At 37.8% G+C, this 17890-nt stretch overlaps 1 protein-coding gene across 2 annotated transcripts in view; it reads right to left on the bottom strand.

The window, feature by feature from the left end:
• Window positions 1-17890, bottom strand: part of LOC126281247 (stromal interaction molecule homolog) — a 128037-nt gene that overhangs the window by 68850 nt on the left and 41297 nt on the right. The gene's annotated exons all lie outside the window — the stretch shown is intronic.

A 17890-nucleotide genomic window follows, 5' to 3' on the forward strand; every position in this document is an offset into this window, starting at 1 on the left:
CTAGATCAGATGGGTCTTGCTATGAGACTATGATTTGGAGGGCTGGCCAGATACCAAATGGACACCCATTTACTCTGTTCTTTGCATCTTGAATGTCAAACTCTCGGTGTATCGTAAAGTCATTGTATATGACTGTTACCAGGAGACGGTCCCATTTTCCAGAAGCCATTTATAGGATTTTCCATCATAACTGCTCTTCAAGAAACCTAGTCTCATAGTAACGCTGCTCTGTTTGAAAGACAATTCATTAAAGCAAATTAAAGAGTAGTTCGTGAATACTGTTGCAACAGCTACTGAATTTTTCATATTAAAGCTTTACAAGTACATAAGACTCAAAACACTTTAAATTCAAATCAGAGATTCCTGACAACATCCAGCTCTGTAATGGTCTTATTGTCATCGCTCATATTCCTCACACACTGTGACAACTAAGTTCTGGCACATGAAATGTATTCACAAGTATGTATGTGGACAACCATCAGTTGCATAATGGAATGCTGACAATGAAAATCTGTGCCAGACCGGGACTCTTAAATGGATTTCCCACTTATTGTGAATGGTCATCTTACTATCATGCTACCTGAGTATGCTCTACGACCAGATTCAAACTTCTGTATCTTGTTACAAGTTGCACTTGTACATTTATTATACAAATTCCCATACAGGGGAGACATTATAATTTAAAGTCGCTTGCCCAGGACATGCGTGCTTGCAGGTCCAAAGGAACATTGCATTGTTATTCTGAGCAACACAAGCACTGCAACATTATATAAGTTCTCATATCTCCTAACATAGATGAGCACTTTCCTGTAGTCAGAATCTAGCTTGCTCACTTTTGCTACAATAAGGTGCCTTTTCTCTACACCCAAAACCATTTTAGGTGAATTAAAAACAACGTGAAATCACAACATAGTCATTGTCTCAAATTAAATTCTGACTGCAGTGAGACACAGAGTAATGCATTCGGTCATCTGATGTCTGTAATTTAATATCCACAGACCATTGACATTCTGTAGTCATATTTTCCTTGCAAATTATGGAGAAATGAATTACTTTTCCATTGGAAAATCATAATCCACACTTGCCCTGTCACCTGGAATGTTGTGCAGTTTTGCACCTTCATCTCTTTCGGATCATTATACATGTTAATAAATATTGTCCGACAGAATTCAAACATCTCACTTAGACCTATTACTTTGAATTTTTCTCAGGATATTTGTAACTTGATAATCTTTGTAAACATATTGGAAACAGCAGTGATAACAGTGAACTAGTAATAAAATATTACATAGAATGGTCTTTATCAACACTTTTATTCATAAGCCAATCAATGGAAACTCCAAGCAGGAATATCAACAATATAGCAAATGATAAGATTGCTACTTACTTTAAACAGGACGTGTTAAGTTGCAGACAGACACAATTAAGACACAGACACAATTAAGACACCTCCTCAAAGCTTTTGGCAACAGCCTTCATCAGCAAAAGAGAAACCAGACACACCATTTGTACGCACAAGCAAGCACACTCATGCACACACAATCATCAACTTTGGCAGCTCGGGCCAGAATGCCCAACTGAGCTACTGGAGTTGGTGGTTGTGCGTACATGAGGGTGCTTGCGTGTGTGTGTGTGTGTGTGTGTGTGTGTGTGTGTGTGTGTGTGTGTGTGTGTGTGTTGCAGATGAAGGACGTGGCCGAAAGCTTTGTGCAAGTGTCTTAATTGTACCTGTCTGTAACTTAACACTTCTTCTTTACAGTAAGTAGCAATTTATCTTTCCCTACATTATTGTTTTATTCGTAACTGGAGTCCAGTTTCAAAACAATATGGATAATCTTCTTTCCATACTCCAGTGATTATATGTGGAGACGACGGCATGGAATCGGCCACTGTTCCTGCACTGTGCCATCGTCTCCACAAGTCATCACTGATGGATGGTTCGAAGGTGGTCTACATTGAATCAAAACCTACGACGACGTTTGTTAAAGTGTTTTTGTGTTATCAAGACTGTCCTATATAATATTTTGTATTGTCTGTAATTTAACTTTGAGACCAACATTTATAACCTGATGTAAGAGAAATTCAGACCTCAGACGCAATCGAGCATTGAAATAAATTTGACGGTGACAAGTGAAAATTTGTGCTGGTACAGGACTTGAACCAAGATTTCCCACTTTACACAAGCGGACACCTTAACCACATATGCTATTCTAGCACACACACACTGTCCAAACTAAATTACTCACTTGTCACATACTACACATGTACCATCCACTGTGCATTACCTTCACTGCTTGCAATTTCATCCAATTCCAACATGAATTAGGAAGTAGTGTGTATCCGCACTGAAGCCACCATCATTCACTGAAGGTGCATATATATTATTTATATGTGTGGTGTGTGTTCTTTCAGGCATGTCTAAAACAGCAAAATTTATGAGCTCATTGTTAAACATTTATTATCTCTTGCTCAATTTTATCTTCATGATTTTTTTTCTGCTACATTTATTTTCCCATTCTGTCTACATCTACATCTATATTCTGCAGAATACTGTGAGGTGCATGCCAGGCAGTACATCCCATTGGGCCATTACCTGTTCCATTTACATATGGAGTACAGGAAGAATGACTGACTGAATGCATCTGTGCGTGCAGAAATTATTTTAATCTTATGCTCATGATTCCTATGTGAGTGACACATAGAGGGTTGCAGTATATTCCTAAAGTAATCATTTAGAGTTGGTTCCTGAAACTTTATTAAAAGACTTCCTTGGGAAGTTTATGTCTATCTCCAAGAGTCTTCTAGTTCAGTTCCTTCAGTAACTCTGTGACAATCTCCCGTGAGTAAACAAACCTGTAACCATTCGTGCTTCTCTATATATGTTTGATATCCCCTGTTACTGTTATCTGGTATGGGTCCCACACACTTGAGTAATATTCTGGAACCAGTTCCACAAGTGATTTGTAGGCAATCTCCTTCGTATCTTGATTGTAATTCCACAGTATTCAACAAGTCTGCAACCTGCTTTACCCATGACTGAACCTATGTGATCATTGCATTTCATATTCCTACAAAGTGTTCCACCCAGGTGTTTGTATGAGTTGGCTGATTCCAACAGTGACTCATTGATATTATAATCACAGGACACCACCCTTTTTTTCCTTTTTTGTGAAGCGAACAATTTTTTTACATTTCTCAATATTTAGAGCAAGTTTCCAATCTCTGCACAATGTTAAAATCTTATCAAGATCTGACTGAATATTTATCCAGCTTCTGCCATATGGTACTCCATTGCAGAAAACTGCATCATCTGCAAAAAGCATTATTTTACTATTAATGTTGCCTGTATGGTCATTAATATACAGCATGAACACTTCCCTGGGCCACACCTCGAGTTACTTCTGCATCTGAAAATGACTCCCCATCCAAGATAACATGTTATTCCCTACCAAAAAGTCCTCAATCCAGTCACAAATTGCACTTGATACCCCATATGATCGTCTACTACTTCTGTGATCAGTTTTATGCATGTAGACAAGACTTTGTTTGGGAATTTAATCTGGATCTGACTAGGGGAAAAAAATTGCTGTCGAGCTTGGTGCTTACATTAGAATGTGTAATTTGAGAAAAAGTATATCATTACAATTGTGCCCACGAACTGAATAATTATTTGATTAGTTATTTTTTCCCCCTTCCCCTCCTACATCTGATATACAAGCTTCATAAAAGATAATTTTCTTCTAGAAGTTTGATGGATTTAAAATCGCATACTCCTCAACAAGATGACAATCTCTCATTTCTATAAAATGAAGGCCCTTAATATAGCTAGGATGAATTTTGTTTAAATTTTTTCATACTTTTCCCCCTCATACTACAATAGTTCTACTAAAGAGTACAAATAATACTTCCAAAAACATTTTGGGGAAAAGTGATCAGTTTCACAATTGTACTTAGAAAAACAGTCAAGAATCACATAAATCACATTTATTGGTGACCAGTTTCAGTGCAAAGGTAGGCCCTCCAGTGTTTGTGCGCAGACACAGATCCATGGAGCAGAAACTAGAGAAGTCTCCAGATGCTGTCAACAGAGCAGTTGACAGTATCTGGAGACTACTGCGGTTCTGTAGCAGGTCCCCTTTAATCATTCAGCTTGACTTCTCAATGAAAATAAACAATTCTAATTATTCCATCTGGCTTGTACTGTCATTGCAGTGCATTTTATTTTTGATGTAATATTCCATATTGAGTGGAAGCATAGCAACAGCCAGTGGTGCACATAGTGAACTGCTTACTCAGTGGAGCATCGATCTGATACACTGACTCAATGATGGTGACGAGACACCATTATGAGGTCCTCTACAAGGTGTTTGGCCAAGGTCTATCTGCGGATGAACGGCAGGAGAGCTTGGGAGGGAGGCTAGCAGATTGTTGGATACCTAAACTGGGAAGACCGGTGGTGGTTGTTGGTTTGCTACCCAGCGGTGACAGAGTTACAGCTAATACTATCAGAACGGCCATCACTTACTACTTAACTGGCCAAACGATGAGCTGGCTTGACTGAAGTTAAATAATGCTTCCTCCTGCTGATTCCATGGTAACAGTAGCGTTTCTGTACCATGTAGAAACATCTAGAGTGATATGCCGTAGAGAAGGTGTGGCGTAATTGACAGTAGCTGGGCCAAGCTGCATCGATTATGTGACACTGTGCTGTGGGCTTGCTCTGGTGCTCATGATGTGCTAACACAGGAGTTGATCAAGCAGTTCAATGACATGCATCTATTGTCTGACTGTGGGCTCGTTAGAGTTCTGAGCTCCAACTTCTGCTCCAAGTTCTCCTAGAGTTTTATCCCGTTACAGTATAGTACCTCTCACTCGTACAATATGTTGTCATTATAACACAACACTGGCATTGAGAAGGTGGTGTAAATGTGGTCACAAACTGTGACACTGCTGTACACGGCGATAATGCTTGATGAGAACTTAGCCATTTTCTGTGGTAATAGTTTTGTTGACTGTGCATGCAATAATTGGAAGCCACAGTTTTATACACTCACCTTGGAAACTAAGAACTGTCGAAGCCTACAATCAAAACAAGTTGGGTGTATATTTCTCTGACCAGTGGCTGTTGGGCATTTGATCTCCAAACAACAGATTGTTGGAGTAAGTTGTCTTTCCATACAATTGTAATGGTTCAGGTCACCTCAAAGAACATTTAATTTTCCAGTATAGGGCAAGAATCTGAGGAGATCTAACGAAAAGCAGATATAATCATGTCAAATGGTGATTCTTATTTGAGAGTTTTGTGTAAGTTTTTCTTGAAAAGCTTTCTATATGTTTTCGAATGTGCTGAATCTAAATTTCCCACCAAAATTTTGGCCCAGAAGTGGGTCAAAAATGAAAAAAAAAACAGACACTGGAAACTGGTCTTTTTCAATTACAACTTAGAAACAACACAATTTTCAGCAAAGCTGATTACTTGTGAAAATAAAGAGCAAACAACCTCCCATATATTGTTTCAATGTTTTCTTTTTTCATCGGACCAACTGTATACTATGCAGTGCACATTGAAGTTAGCACAATTCCAGGAACCACCGTCAAAACCATATTCTTCATCTCTCAATATGCTATGATGTTCATGATTCATCACGCCTGCATTTGGTATCAATAATAATAATCATAATAATTATTATTTATACAATAACTTTAAAAAATTTCTAAGTAGTTTCATCCTCTTCACAAATCATGCACCACTACTGCCCCCATCCTTTATTTAATTAGCAATATGAGAATATATCTGGCTATGTTGCAGCTAAGAAAGATGACTAATTTCAATTCACACCAGACAGCAAGTAAATAAATGAAGTTGAAACCAATGTACAGTGTTTGTTACTATAACGTCTCATGAGATTTCACAATGGGAAATTATAATACCAATTACGTGAAATTGATGAGACACACAGAATTCAATTTCAGAAACTGGAAGGTAAAAGACAAAACTTTTATTGAGTCTTACAATACAAAGCAAAATGTAAAGATAAATGGACACACAAAGAATGAACAAAAGGGGCTATGCCCACGAAACATCTACATAAATGCAAATTTGGCACTATCAATGTCCACGGGGGGGAGTTTTTAAATGCAATAATAATAATAATAATAATAATTTCAACACTCCCACTGTTTAGCATCTTCAAATCCATTTCTGACTACGTTCAAACTTATTTGTAATATCGCAAACTTTTTCTTACGCTAGGGTTTGGTTAAAATGTCTGCATACTGTTTTTCACTTGGAACATATTGGATAATGATCACTGCCTTTCCACATTTCTCTCTTATGAAATGATATCCAATAGCAACGTGTGACTATACAAAGATTTCTGTTGCTCCAGTATACTGATTTCCGAAATGACTGAAGTGTGCACAGCCACCTTATGTATTTTACAGCGACGCAGGCTACCACATATTCCACTTCTGTGGTGCTTAAAGACACCATTCTGACAGTACACATTATTTTGTCCATTCACTAACAGACGAACAAAACAGAAGTAGATCATCGTGTTTATACATATCCTGCAAAATCCGTGTTGCTCTATGTGAACAGAATCTTTTTGTCTTTACTCTTTCTGTATAAGATACTGAAGTCTTTTTGTGTCCTGTAAGGAATTGAAAATTTGTATTGACAATGACTCCTTATAACTGTTCAAGTATTTGCTCGCTGCATTCTCTGTGAAAGTCAGATCTGGTTGACTAACAGTTACACGAAATGAAAGTGAACCAACTGCTTCCCTGAATGGAAATTTCACTATAAATGATGCATTTTCATCTACTAAGTACAATTTCACATTTGGATCCACCTGAACAAATACAGGATAACAAGAATTTTCCATTAAAATGCTTCAAGATTTCCATTACATAACCATTTGGTGCACAAACAAATTTTTTCCCCCTATTTCACTCAATTTCCATTTTGCAAAAGACGCTCACTTTGGAAATTGTTATTACAAACATTTTTGCCATTTCGTCTATAATGACTGGCGGATTCTTTGCTTTATCCAATCAAGAGCCCACTGTCTACATACAACGCCAAGAAAACCAGTTCATTTCCCAGTGAAAATACACTTAGCTACATCACTCTCTTTGAATTACAATTTCAAGAATTGACAAAATATTTGATCCCTACAATAAGAGGCCCGATTTAAATTGTACACTGACTTTTTAAACCTGCATACATATTTGTTCACGTTCAACATTACACATTGTGGTACCAAAATACAAATTTTCTCGTTAAGTTTTCCACATAAAAAGGCAGTGTTCACATCAAATTGCAACATTTCAAAATCTTCTTTGGCTAAAACCTCAAGCAAACTGCACAGTGAATCATATCTCACTACTGGCAAGAAGGTTTCATTGTAGTCCAGCCCAGGATATTTAGTATATCCATAAGTGACATGTTGAGCTTTGTAGCGGAGACAATTTTTAGTTTTCGGTGCTTGAATTTAAAACTCACTTTGAATCTGGTGTCCTTTGTGTGTCTTTTGGGAGTACCACCCAAGTTCCATTCACTTGATCCACTTTGAGTTCCCCTTCAATCACTTGTTTCCATTATTCACTGCCTTAAAACAAGATTGGCTCTTTAAAACCATCTGCAGGGTTCACATCATATCTTGCTGGGGGTTAAATCTAGCTCCTGTCACATAATCTTAGGGCTGCTGTTGGTCTTTGGGTGGTTGTTGATTATCTCTATATCATATTCTCCATCTTCACTTACAGATTATTCGGGATTGAAGTCCAAAATAGGGAACAAATGACTTTAATTAACACAATCTTGCTTCAAAATGGATTTATGGATGGTCAGGGTTTGCTCACTGAAACCCACATCAAAGGATTTGATGATTTTCTTCTGTTCCAGATCAAACAGCCTGCAACGGCAAGATTCTCAATGATATTCTACCACGATCATTTTCTTAACCATTGGTTCCAGCTTTTTGCAGAGCAATTTAGGAACATGGATGAATGCTGCTTCTCCGAAAGTTCTCCTATGTATGATTTTATTTTTTTGCCTGTCCACAATTTGTATGGTGTCGCTTTTCTTCCCTTTCTGGGTGAAATCTCATTCAGTTATAAAAATGGTGTTAACTGCTTGCGCCCAGAATTTTTGGAACATTTGCCGCAATGAGCATAGACCTCATGGACTCGATAATGGTTCTGTTTTTTCATTCTGCCTTTCCATTCTGCTGAGGAGGATATGGTGCTATTGTCTTGAATGCTATCCCATGTCCGATGAGCTAGCTTGTACTGTTCTTGCTCATCTATTCCGACTTTCGATCAATCCTAAGGATCTTCATAGTTTTGCACAGCATAGTTCAATACAAACTTCTCAAATGTCTTGAAACAATCAGTGAATGTTATAAAATACTTTGCATCACCAAGTGATTCGACCTGCATTGCTCCACATACATTGCTGTGCATGAAGTCGCAAATTTCCAATTTTGATTTTCTTGTTACATGACAAACAATGAGATTTTCCATATTGACACATGTGCAGCAATTAATTTTTCATTGATTTGCTTTCTTCTACGTGGTACATGAATTTTGCATTTTGAAGGAGCAACTATCCCATCCATCCTATTCTTATTGTTTGAAGGACATTCTTCACTTTTCTCCCATCCTCCAGTACACCATCACATAACACATGACCCCCTTTAATTCATCATGTATGACTATTTTACATCCTTAAACTGAAATTATTTTGGCAATCATATGTTCTAAGCAACCATCTCAGGATGAACTCGTAAACAATTGCCAGTGAAGGAGATCAACACACAGGACTGACCTTTCCCCCACAAGGAGGAGGAGGAGGAGACATTTACATCTCACAAACATCTCCACAACAGCAAGTATCAACTACCAACCACTCCAATAACAACATGGTACAACTGGAGGGCAGAATTCAGCAATCTATGAGCAACAAAGGAAGGTAAGCACATGGTTAATAGGTCCTGAGATGGTCCATCTCCTCAGCTTTGAAACTGCGCTAACTTCAACACCCACTAAACACCATACAGTAAAGTCACTTGACCTATTTTGTGGGAAATTTTGTCCTCTGTTTTCATAAATTGTTAACTTTGCCAAACATTGTGTTGTTTCAGAGTCATAAGTGAAAAATCCAAAAACTCACATTTCAAGATTTTTTCCTTATCTTACCTATTTCTGAGACAAAATTTTGGTGGGATTGAAAGTTTGGATTCAGCACCCTTTAAAACATATAGCAAGCTTGGCATTTTTAAGCATCATTTAAATGGATTAACATCTCAAACCATGCCCTGGTACATCACATCCCTCCTGACAACTGATCAAAAATAATTTCCTTCCAAATAAACCTTCAGACTACCATGAGGAAACACAAACTATGTGTACGGTCTACCAGAAGGAAGAAGCTGACAGGAAAAGTGAAGTGCAAAAAATTAAGCTATCAGTGTAGTGAATGTGAATTATAGTGGTTCAAAATATGTAACAGGAAGCAGAAAATTGTATCCTAAGACATCCCCCAAACAAATTTTTTATACATATGACAACATGTAAACTTACTTATTACTTATTTAATATGCTTGTGTAAATGAATTTAGCACATGTGGTCTTCATCAACATCAATGCACACAGTTTTCAACTAGAAGGTATGATTTGTTCACTTTAGTCAGATTAAAATTCCTCGATCACTGACACTTCATGTGCTGTACGTGGTTTCCTCCGATCAAAGTGTTCTGATGATGCCCGAACCATTTGCCATTGCCGGATTGCCATAACAATTAAGTCATTCCCAATTTCTTGTCTGGCTTAGTTTTTTTATGTGTTTGGATTCCGAATTCTGGGCTTTGTCCTATTATTTTGTATTTCATCACACACAATAACTGTCCCCCCTCCCCTCACTTCCCACATGATGCTAATGAAACATGAACCATGCAAGTTTCTTACACAGCTCTAATCAAATACTGCTCGATCCTTCCGCACAAGATGGATTCAGTGTCATTTACACAGTTGGTATAATCTCAGAGACTAGCTTACATTAGATAAGCTCTGCAGGACATTGTATGAGGCTGAATTTTTTAAAGCTGTCAATTATTGCAACAGGCACATCAGAGTCATAAATACAGGAGTATTATGCAGTGCAATAGCACAGCGTAGTGGTAAGCGTATAAACCTTACATGAAGAAAGTCGAAGGTTCGAATTTTGTTAAATGCAGCAAAATTTTTTATTCCTCTAAATCTAATCAATAGACTTAGATTATAATTTTATTCACTTTACTAGTTTAAATGTAGTTTTTTAAATTTCTATCACTTCTCTGCATCGTTTACATCATCATATTGACTATTTGCTCTTATATTTCTTTCCTCTTTTGTTTTTAAGTCAGCTTGTGTCACCTACAATCTGCAACCAAGTGCCAACCAGTGCTGCTCATCAGTTGGTGACTTGTCATCCCATGTAGCCTGCGTGAGGATAGTTTCAGGTAACCAATGACAGACAAAGTTTGCTTTTATCACTAAAACTGAAATTCTGATGTGTAAGATGGCTATGCAGATAAACATATTATGGAATTTTTCTGTTTCGAGTTTGCTTGTAGACATTAGTCTTAAATGTTGTGAACAAAGGTATTGCGACTTTAGTTCTAGTGCAGATAGTGGATCATCATTTTCTCAGATAGCCTGCGCATCGTGAGGTTGTGTTTAGGTTAGGCCATGATTTTACATGTATGGGTACAAAACCCGTCGTCTGCCACAGTTCAGTCACTGGTCACTTAAAATCAGCTGTTAACAGAGCATTTCCCATGTCAGCCATACCTCCTGGTAGCCGCTTCTAACACTGCCCTGTGTTACACTCTTAACAGTGTTTGTGAAGTAAACCACTGGGTTTGTGTGTTACCTATAAACGAGCAGTAGTAGCTGGCAGCAAATGTGGCAACAATGTAGTGGCAAGTGATAACTATCAAGGAAGTTTAACCAGACTATAATGTTAACATGACTACTATTATCAGAAACGTTCTAAAAGCTGCACAGTTTGAACTGTGGAGAATGTCAGTTTTTCAGAATAGGTTCAAGTTTTATGGGTGAAGACGTACTTATGTTCACAAGTAAATGGAACACCCAACACAACTGTGTTCTGCATATCAACAACAACAACAAAAACACAGCAGTAGCAGCAGTTCCACCAAAATGTAACAATATGTTAACACTTTTTGAAGTGATGCAATGTGACTGGTAACCCTCCCACTAAACTTAAGAAATGCAAAATAACATGAAAACAGAACCATTTGTAGCTACATATATGTTACAGCTTAAAGCATGAAACTGCATTTAGAAAAAAAACTGATTTGAAGAGCTCTGTATTATAAGCAGACTTCAATCCCAGAGGGGGTACACAGGATGCTTCCACAGAACAATAACAACTAATCAAAGCGGACTGTTACACCTGTGGTGTAACAAAAAACATATAATTAAACTTTGACAGACATACTATTGTTCACTCCAAGATTTAACTGAAACAGCAGACACATGAACACAACAAGAAATATCTCAGATGTTTTCAACCACCTTCCTTTATAATCTTGCAATCATATTAGTCGTCACTTTCAAGTATCATTCAACAAGGATTCTCATAAATGTCAAGAATATATTTCTTTTGAAAGTTCTTTGCATCGTATAATTGTTGGAGCATTTAACCACACTGTTTAACAATGATTTAGATGTCATCAAATTTTATGCATTCCCCTCAGCATCTCAAAAATAAGTGCCATCACCTGTCCCTGCGTGCATCTGATAATATGAACACAGTTCAAGAATCGTTTTCTTATTCAGCGCTAATTCAAAAGCTCGTATGAGAAATCAGTCATATCTTTACATGTTACGTCTAGCAGCAAAATAGGATACTCACAAAAGAACAGCATTTGCTGCTTTATACATTCTTCAGTAAACTGTAGATTGAATTCATAGGTGACTATAACCCCCCCCCCCCCCCAAAAAAAAAAAAAAAAAATCCCAATTTAACAAATTCTGTGAAACCACAGAAGGAAAGCTGGGAAGGGATGTCAAAAAATCTACAAAAGAACTATTTTACTTGCCAACTGTGAACAAAAGTAAATCAAAACAAGAGAAAGAAATATGAATGGCAAGGTTAGAAAAAGATGAATATTTTCCACAGTGTGAACTACCGTTGTTCACAAATAACAAAAACAGCATAAAAATGAATGTGAGCTGTTGGGGAATAATGCAGTCATACAATACTGTCACTGCTCAAAGCAAAACCAATACAACTGGCATGATTGACTAAATATAAAATTTTAACTTTTCAATCATTTGTCTGAGGAATAGAATGATAAGATACATGAAGAAACTGTAGTACACCATGCAAGTCAAGTCCAAAATGTATTTTGAGAAGTTACAAACTGCATCTCACCTTTCACTAGTATTCATTCAATATATAGGAAATCTTTGTAATAAAGTTTGCCATTCTCATGCCAAAAGAACAACCAGTAACATTAATTATATCTATTCAAAATAACAATTAGCTGAAACATGAATTCAAAACTTGATCTACATTGACAATAACTACAATCAAATTGCTATTTTATCAAAAATTTTTTGTTTATCAACAAAGTATTTATTGCAACTTAATTATTCTTCTAATCCTCTCTTTATACCGCACAAATTACAGTAGTGAACAGTGCAGTATCATTATCAGGTTACCTTCAATAAAATAGAAATTAATGTGTCACACCACTGTAATACATGCCATGACACTTTTGTTATGAGTTTGACCAAATTTTCAATAGATGTGTTTTGTATAACAGCCATTTAAACAGAATTATGACATGTATTGTAAGATATTGCCAACATAATTTTTACATGCCATGCATTATAAAGTACTGCCAAAACACTTGCTTTGATGAACTTTCAATATGGAATATACTGAAAATATTTTCCACTTCAACTTCAGTGCTAGACTTCAATCAGTAAGTATGAATCCATTTCAACTAAAAGTATAATTTTTCTAATACTTAACTATAACAGCCTGCATAGTGGCATTCTTACAAAGTTATGTGACAAATTTCAATACAGTATGATGTCATAATACATAAACTGAGAGTAGGAGTGGAAAAAAAAATTGTTGTCAATTTTAAAAGGGAACTTTATACTGAAAAACAGAAAAAAAACAAGTAGATAAGCTAGCTAATTCCATTCTAGAAGAATCTCTGTGGCATTGTTCATATCCACTCTTTCTCCTCCTCCACAATATTGTCATCCAACGATAACTTTATTTCAAACAAGTATTCTTTTATTAACCCAAAAATATGAAAATCACCTGAAGCAAAATCACATCTTTTGAAAGCAATCATCACCACTTTCTTTCATTTTGGGTTTCAGATCTCCCAGTAGTCGACATTATTTGCTGTTTGAACTGAAGGAGTGAATGGATCAGCAGTAGGGTATTCATATCCCAAAACACTCAACTAATCAGTAGAAATTTAGCTTTTGAACTTTTTTGCTGGAGGCAAATGTGGATGTTTCTGTGCCAAGCTCTGCCATTAATTCTGTGGTTCATAGTGGTCTTCAATAGTGACTGGATGTCATCACCATCACCTTCAAAATGCCTTACATGGAATGTGATTCTTCATGTTCTCATGGCATATTAATCGACCCATAAAATTATGGGAATTCACCATAAGCATACTTTGTCTGCTGCTAATATTTCAGCTGTGAACTGTCCAGAAAGCCTGGGGGCATGTCTGACAGACTGCCAGTAAAGGACTGGTTGGTAGGAGTGCTTTACCCTCAGTCTACTTGACTTGCTCTAAAGATGGTGAGAGATGTATGTATCCCTCAGCTGTCCCAGTTCCATGTCAACTCATTGAATGATGTACCTGTGTGTGCGGGTTTTCTCAATTATATATTGTGTAACTTCCTGGCAGATTAAAACTGTGTGCCCGACCGAGACCCGAACTCGGGACCCTTGCCTTTCGCGGGCAAGTGCTCCACCAACTGAGCCACCGAAGCACGACTCACGTCCGGCACTCACAGCTTTACTTCTGCCAGTATCCGTCTCCTACCTTCCAAACTTTATTGTGTGTGGATGTGAGAGAGTATCACAATGCAGCACTCAAACAATAAAAAGGCAAATCTCCATTATTTGGCGGGATACAATGAGTTCCTCAGCAATTGTGGAGAAAAGACTTAAGTGGATTGCGAGTTTCTTCACCAATCTTATGCTGCCTGGCAACCTTACAAAAGCCTTCAAAAGAACAAAAATCATATCTATAGTGGACTCTGCTCACACAGCAAATCAAGCTGTTAGCTACCATCCAATCGCCCTCTTCAGCTGCTGCTGCAAGCTTTTGGAGAGACTTGTTCCTAATAGAAACAGTCTAAAGATGTATGAAGTTATTCCCACTGAACAAGCAGAATACATATATAACAGGAGCTGTACAGACCCTGTACTTAGGATTACCAAAGACACAGAAGCTGGTTTCCATTGAGACAAAGTAAAACATCAATGGCTTTTGTCAATCTTAAAGCTGCTTATGACACAGTGTGGAAACAAGGACTCTTGTACAAATACTATGCGTCATATGCTGCCAAACCATAATTAGGCTCATAACGATGTTATCTGAGAGATATTCGCAAGTGGTCCTTGGCAACTGACTGAGCAGACAGAAGAAATCTAATAATGGCCTTCCCCAGGGTTCAGTGTTGACCAATTTATATACATCTAATCTGCCTGAAACAGAGTTGAGGAAATTCATTTATGTGGATGATATGGGCCCTCAACAGAGAATTCTTGAACATGGTGAAGAGAGATCTCTGCAGATGTAAGTGCAATGCATGTGACTACTTCAAAAACTGGAGATTAATAGCAAATCCAATGAAGATTGAAGTTAGCTGATTTCATCTTAACAACAGAATGGCCGATGTAAGGCTAAAAGTCACTACCCTTTTGTCGTCATCCACCACCAACGCTTCCCAAAATATTTAGGAGTAATTGTTGATAGGTCCTTGTCCTACAAGAAACACACAGGAAACATTGCAGCAAAGCTGAAATCACACAATACTGTCATACAGAGGCTGAAAGATACCTCATGGGAGCCACACTATAAGTAGTTTATTTCAATATGAGCAGGAAGCGGTCAGGAACGTAGAACAGCATTGCACATGAGACCTCATGGGACCTGGTTCAAGACTAGCTGCCATGGAATTACCACACTGTCTTTGGAAAACTATTAACAAGTTTCATACAGGCCATAGCATCTGTACAGAAAGCCTCCACTGTTGGAAAATTCATCTCTATGTAATTGTGGCAATCATCATCAGACCATCAAACATGTTGTAATAAACCTGTTCATTTTTTAAGCAGATAGCCTACTTCAATACATTTCATCATAGATATACTTCTACCTTTAAAGAAAGTTATCCACTTGTGAATTTTTCATTCACTAAAACAGCTAACACTACATTGCAGCTGCAGTCTGAATAATATCCACAAACTTAGTTCCTTCGAAGTACAGAAAATGAATCACTTCCCTCATTGCTTCCTTGGTGCATACCAAAAAAGGAGATCCATAATATGAGGGTTGGCTGAAAAGTAATGCCCTCACCTTCGTAACTCTTGAACAGTTGGCAGCATCGGTATGCAGCAGGTACTGGCTTGTCCCAAAGCCTATTCTCTACAGCTCCAGTTGGCGGGAAGCCTTAGTAGGAAGGCTTACACTGTTACAGCGTCAAGTATAGACAACTACGCAGATGGTCAGTCAATGCGATTTAAGCAACATGCAGTCATTGAATTCTTGACAGCAGAATGTGTCACACCAAAGGAGATGCATCAGAGAATCAAAGCAGTTTATGGTGATCGTATTGATGCGAGTACTGTGCGTCGTTGGGAGAGTACATTTAAAGATGTTTAAGTGTGAACATCTGAGCTGCATGACAAACAATGAGTTGGACATGCTGTGACAGCAACCACCGAGTTTCACAAGCAAAATGTTGACAGACTGATTCAGGGCTATTGTCGCATAACTCAGAGAGAAACTGCAACCACAACCGGAATTTCATAAGAATGTGTGGGTCACATTACTGCTTTGCTTGGCTATCAGAAGATCTGTGCACCACAGCAGAACTTCAGAGACTGAATCTCACCACCGTACAGCATCCTCCGTACAGTCCAGATTTAGAGCACCATCTAACTTCCATCTGTTCCCGATAATGAAAGTTGATCTGTGTGGACATCATTATGCTTCCAATGAAAACATTGAGACAACTGTGAGACTGTGGTTGCGGAAACAGTGTGTCGACTTCTGCCGTGACGGCTTCATAAAACTTGTTAATCGTTGGCAGAAATGTACCAAATTGGCTGGTTATTATGTGGAAAAGTGAATACTGGTAATTAAAGATCACATTCTAAGGATTATTTCTGTGTTTGATTTATTAAACTATTCGCATATAAACCCAATTAACAAAGGTGGAGGCATTACTTTTCATTCAACCATTGCAAAATGCACAGAAATCACTTAAGAATAGAGCTATTCCACTAACCCTACCTAGCTAACACACAAGAACAGCCAAGTTAAAGCATGCCAATACTGAGGAAGTGCTATCAACCTACTGATCAGAGACAGAGAAGCCTACCCCTACTGACTTATCGTAGCATGAGGGGGGCTACAAAAAGTAAGTTACATTTGGCGATCCACCCTATGACCACTGTGCAACAAAAGTGGCACTTTGTGAGAAGTGAGTACATGTTCTGGGATCCTGCAGACATCCAGCTGTGATAGTAACATATGCATCACTGTGTGTAAGTGAAATGGCACAGCAATTACAAATGTAATCCTAAGTTGAAGTATGGGGGACTGTACTGTTCTTGTGGACAATACATCTAAATTGCACAGGGATTCCCAATGAAATTCTGGCAGTATAAGCATGAAATGCAATGTCATGTCATGTCATGTCATGTCATCATCTCATGTCATGTCATGTCCAATTGTGAACTGGTGCCAGAAATATGAAGAAGCTGCACAGACATTGGTGATGCTGATCGGGAAGGAAGGCCACCGACATCTAACACAGATGACTATGTCCAGACAGTTGAGGAAATGATTCACAGCAACCACAGATATTCCAAAGATGACAGTCACACAAACGTTCTTAAAAGGCTCCTTTACCAAGAAGCAGATTTCTATCTTCAAGGAATTCAATATTTGGTAAACCATTCTACCCAAAAAGATTTTATTTATTCCAACCGATATTTACAGCGGCTTTATGACTACATTGAAGAATAGGGTCATGTAGCTGGGGCACTTTAAAATATAGTGAAACTTTAAGTAAAAGTTACTTGGCCTGCTAGAATAATGCTTATCTTACCTTGTGAAGTTCCTTCATGTAATAAAATTATATCCAATTAACAGGATATTCATAATGAGATTCGCCAGTTTTTAGGAATGTATTATCATAGTTCCCACGAGATGATATACACAATATGTGGGACAATATAGCAGCCATACTATTATTTCCCTGAAGAGTTTGTACTTCAAGGTGAAAACAAATATGAAAACACCTTTGTTTTGACAGTCTCATTACTACTATGTATTGTATTATACTGAGTGGACAAAAGTCATACAAACAACATGGGTGCAACATTCATCATCAGATGCTGAAGCCTTTGCATTGCAACTGTCTCTGTACAGTCCAGGTAGAAATGGGTTGCTGAATCACTGTATTCACACAAGTGGCAATCTGGAGGTTCTGTGGAGGTGATGTGCCACATATTTGTGTGATCTCTTGTGCAGAGGTTTATGTGTGGGTCATAATAGCTTTGCAATAATGAAGATGCACGAAAGACACCTGACTGTGG

Source organism: Schistocerca gregaria, chromosome 7, assembly GCF_023897955.1.
Source record: "Schistocerca gregaria isolate iqSchGreg1 chromosome 7, iqSchGreg1.2, whole genome shotgun sequence".
Taxonomy (NCBI): Eukaryota; Metazoa; Arthropoda; class Insecta; order Orthoptera; family Acrididae; genus Schistocerca; species Schistocerca gregaria.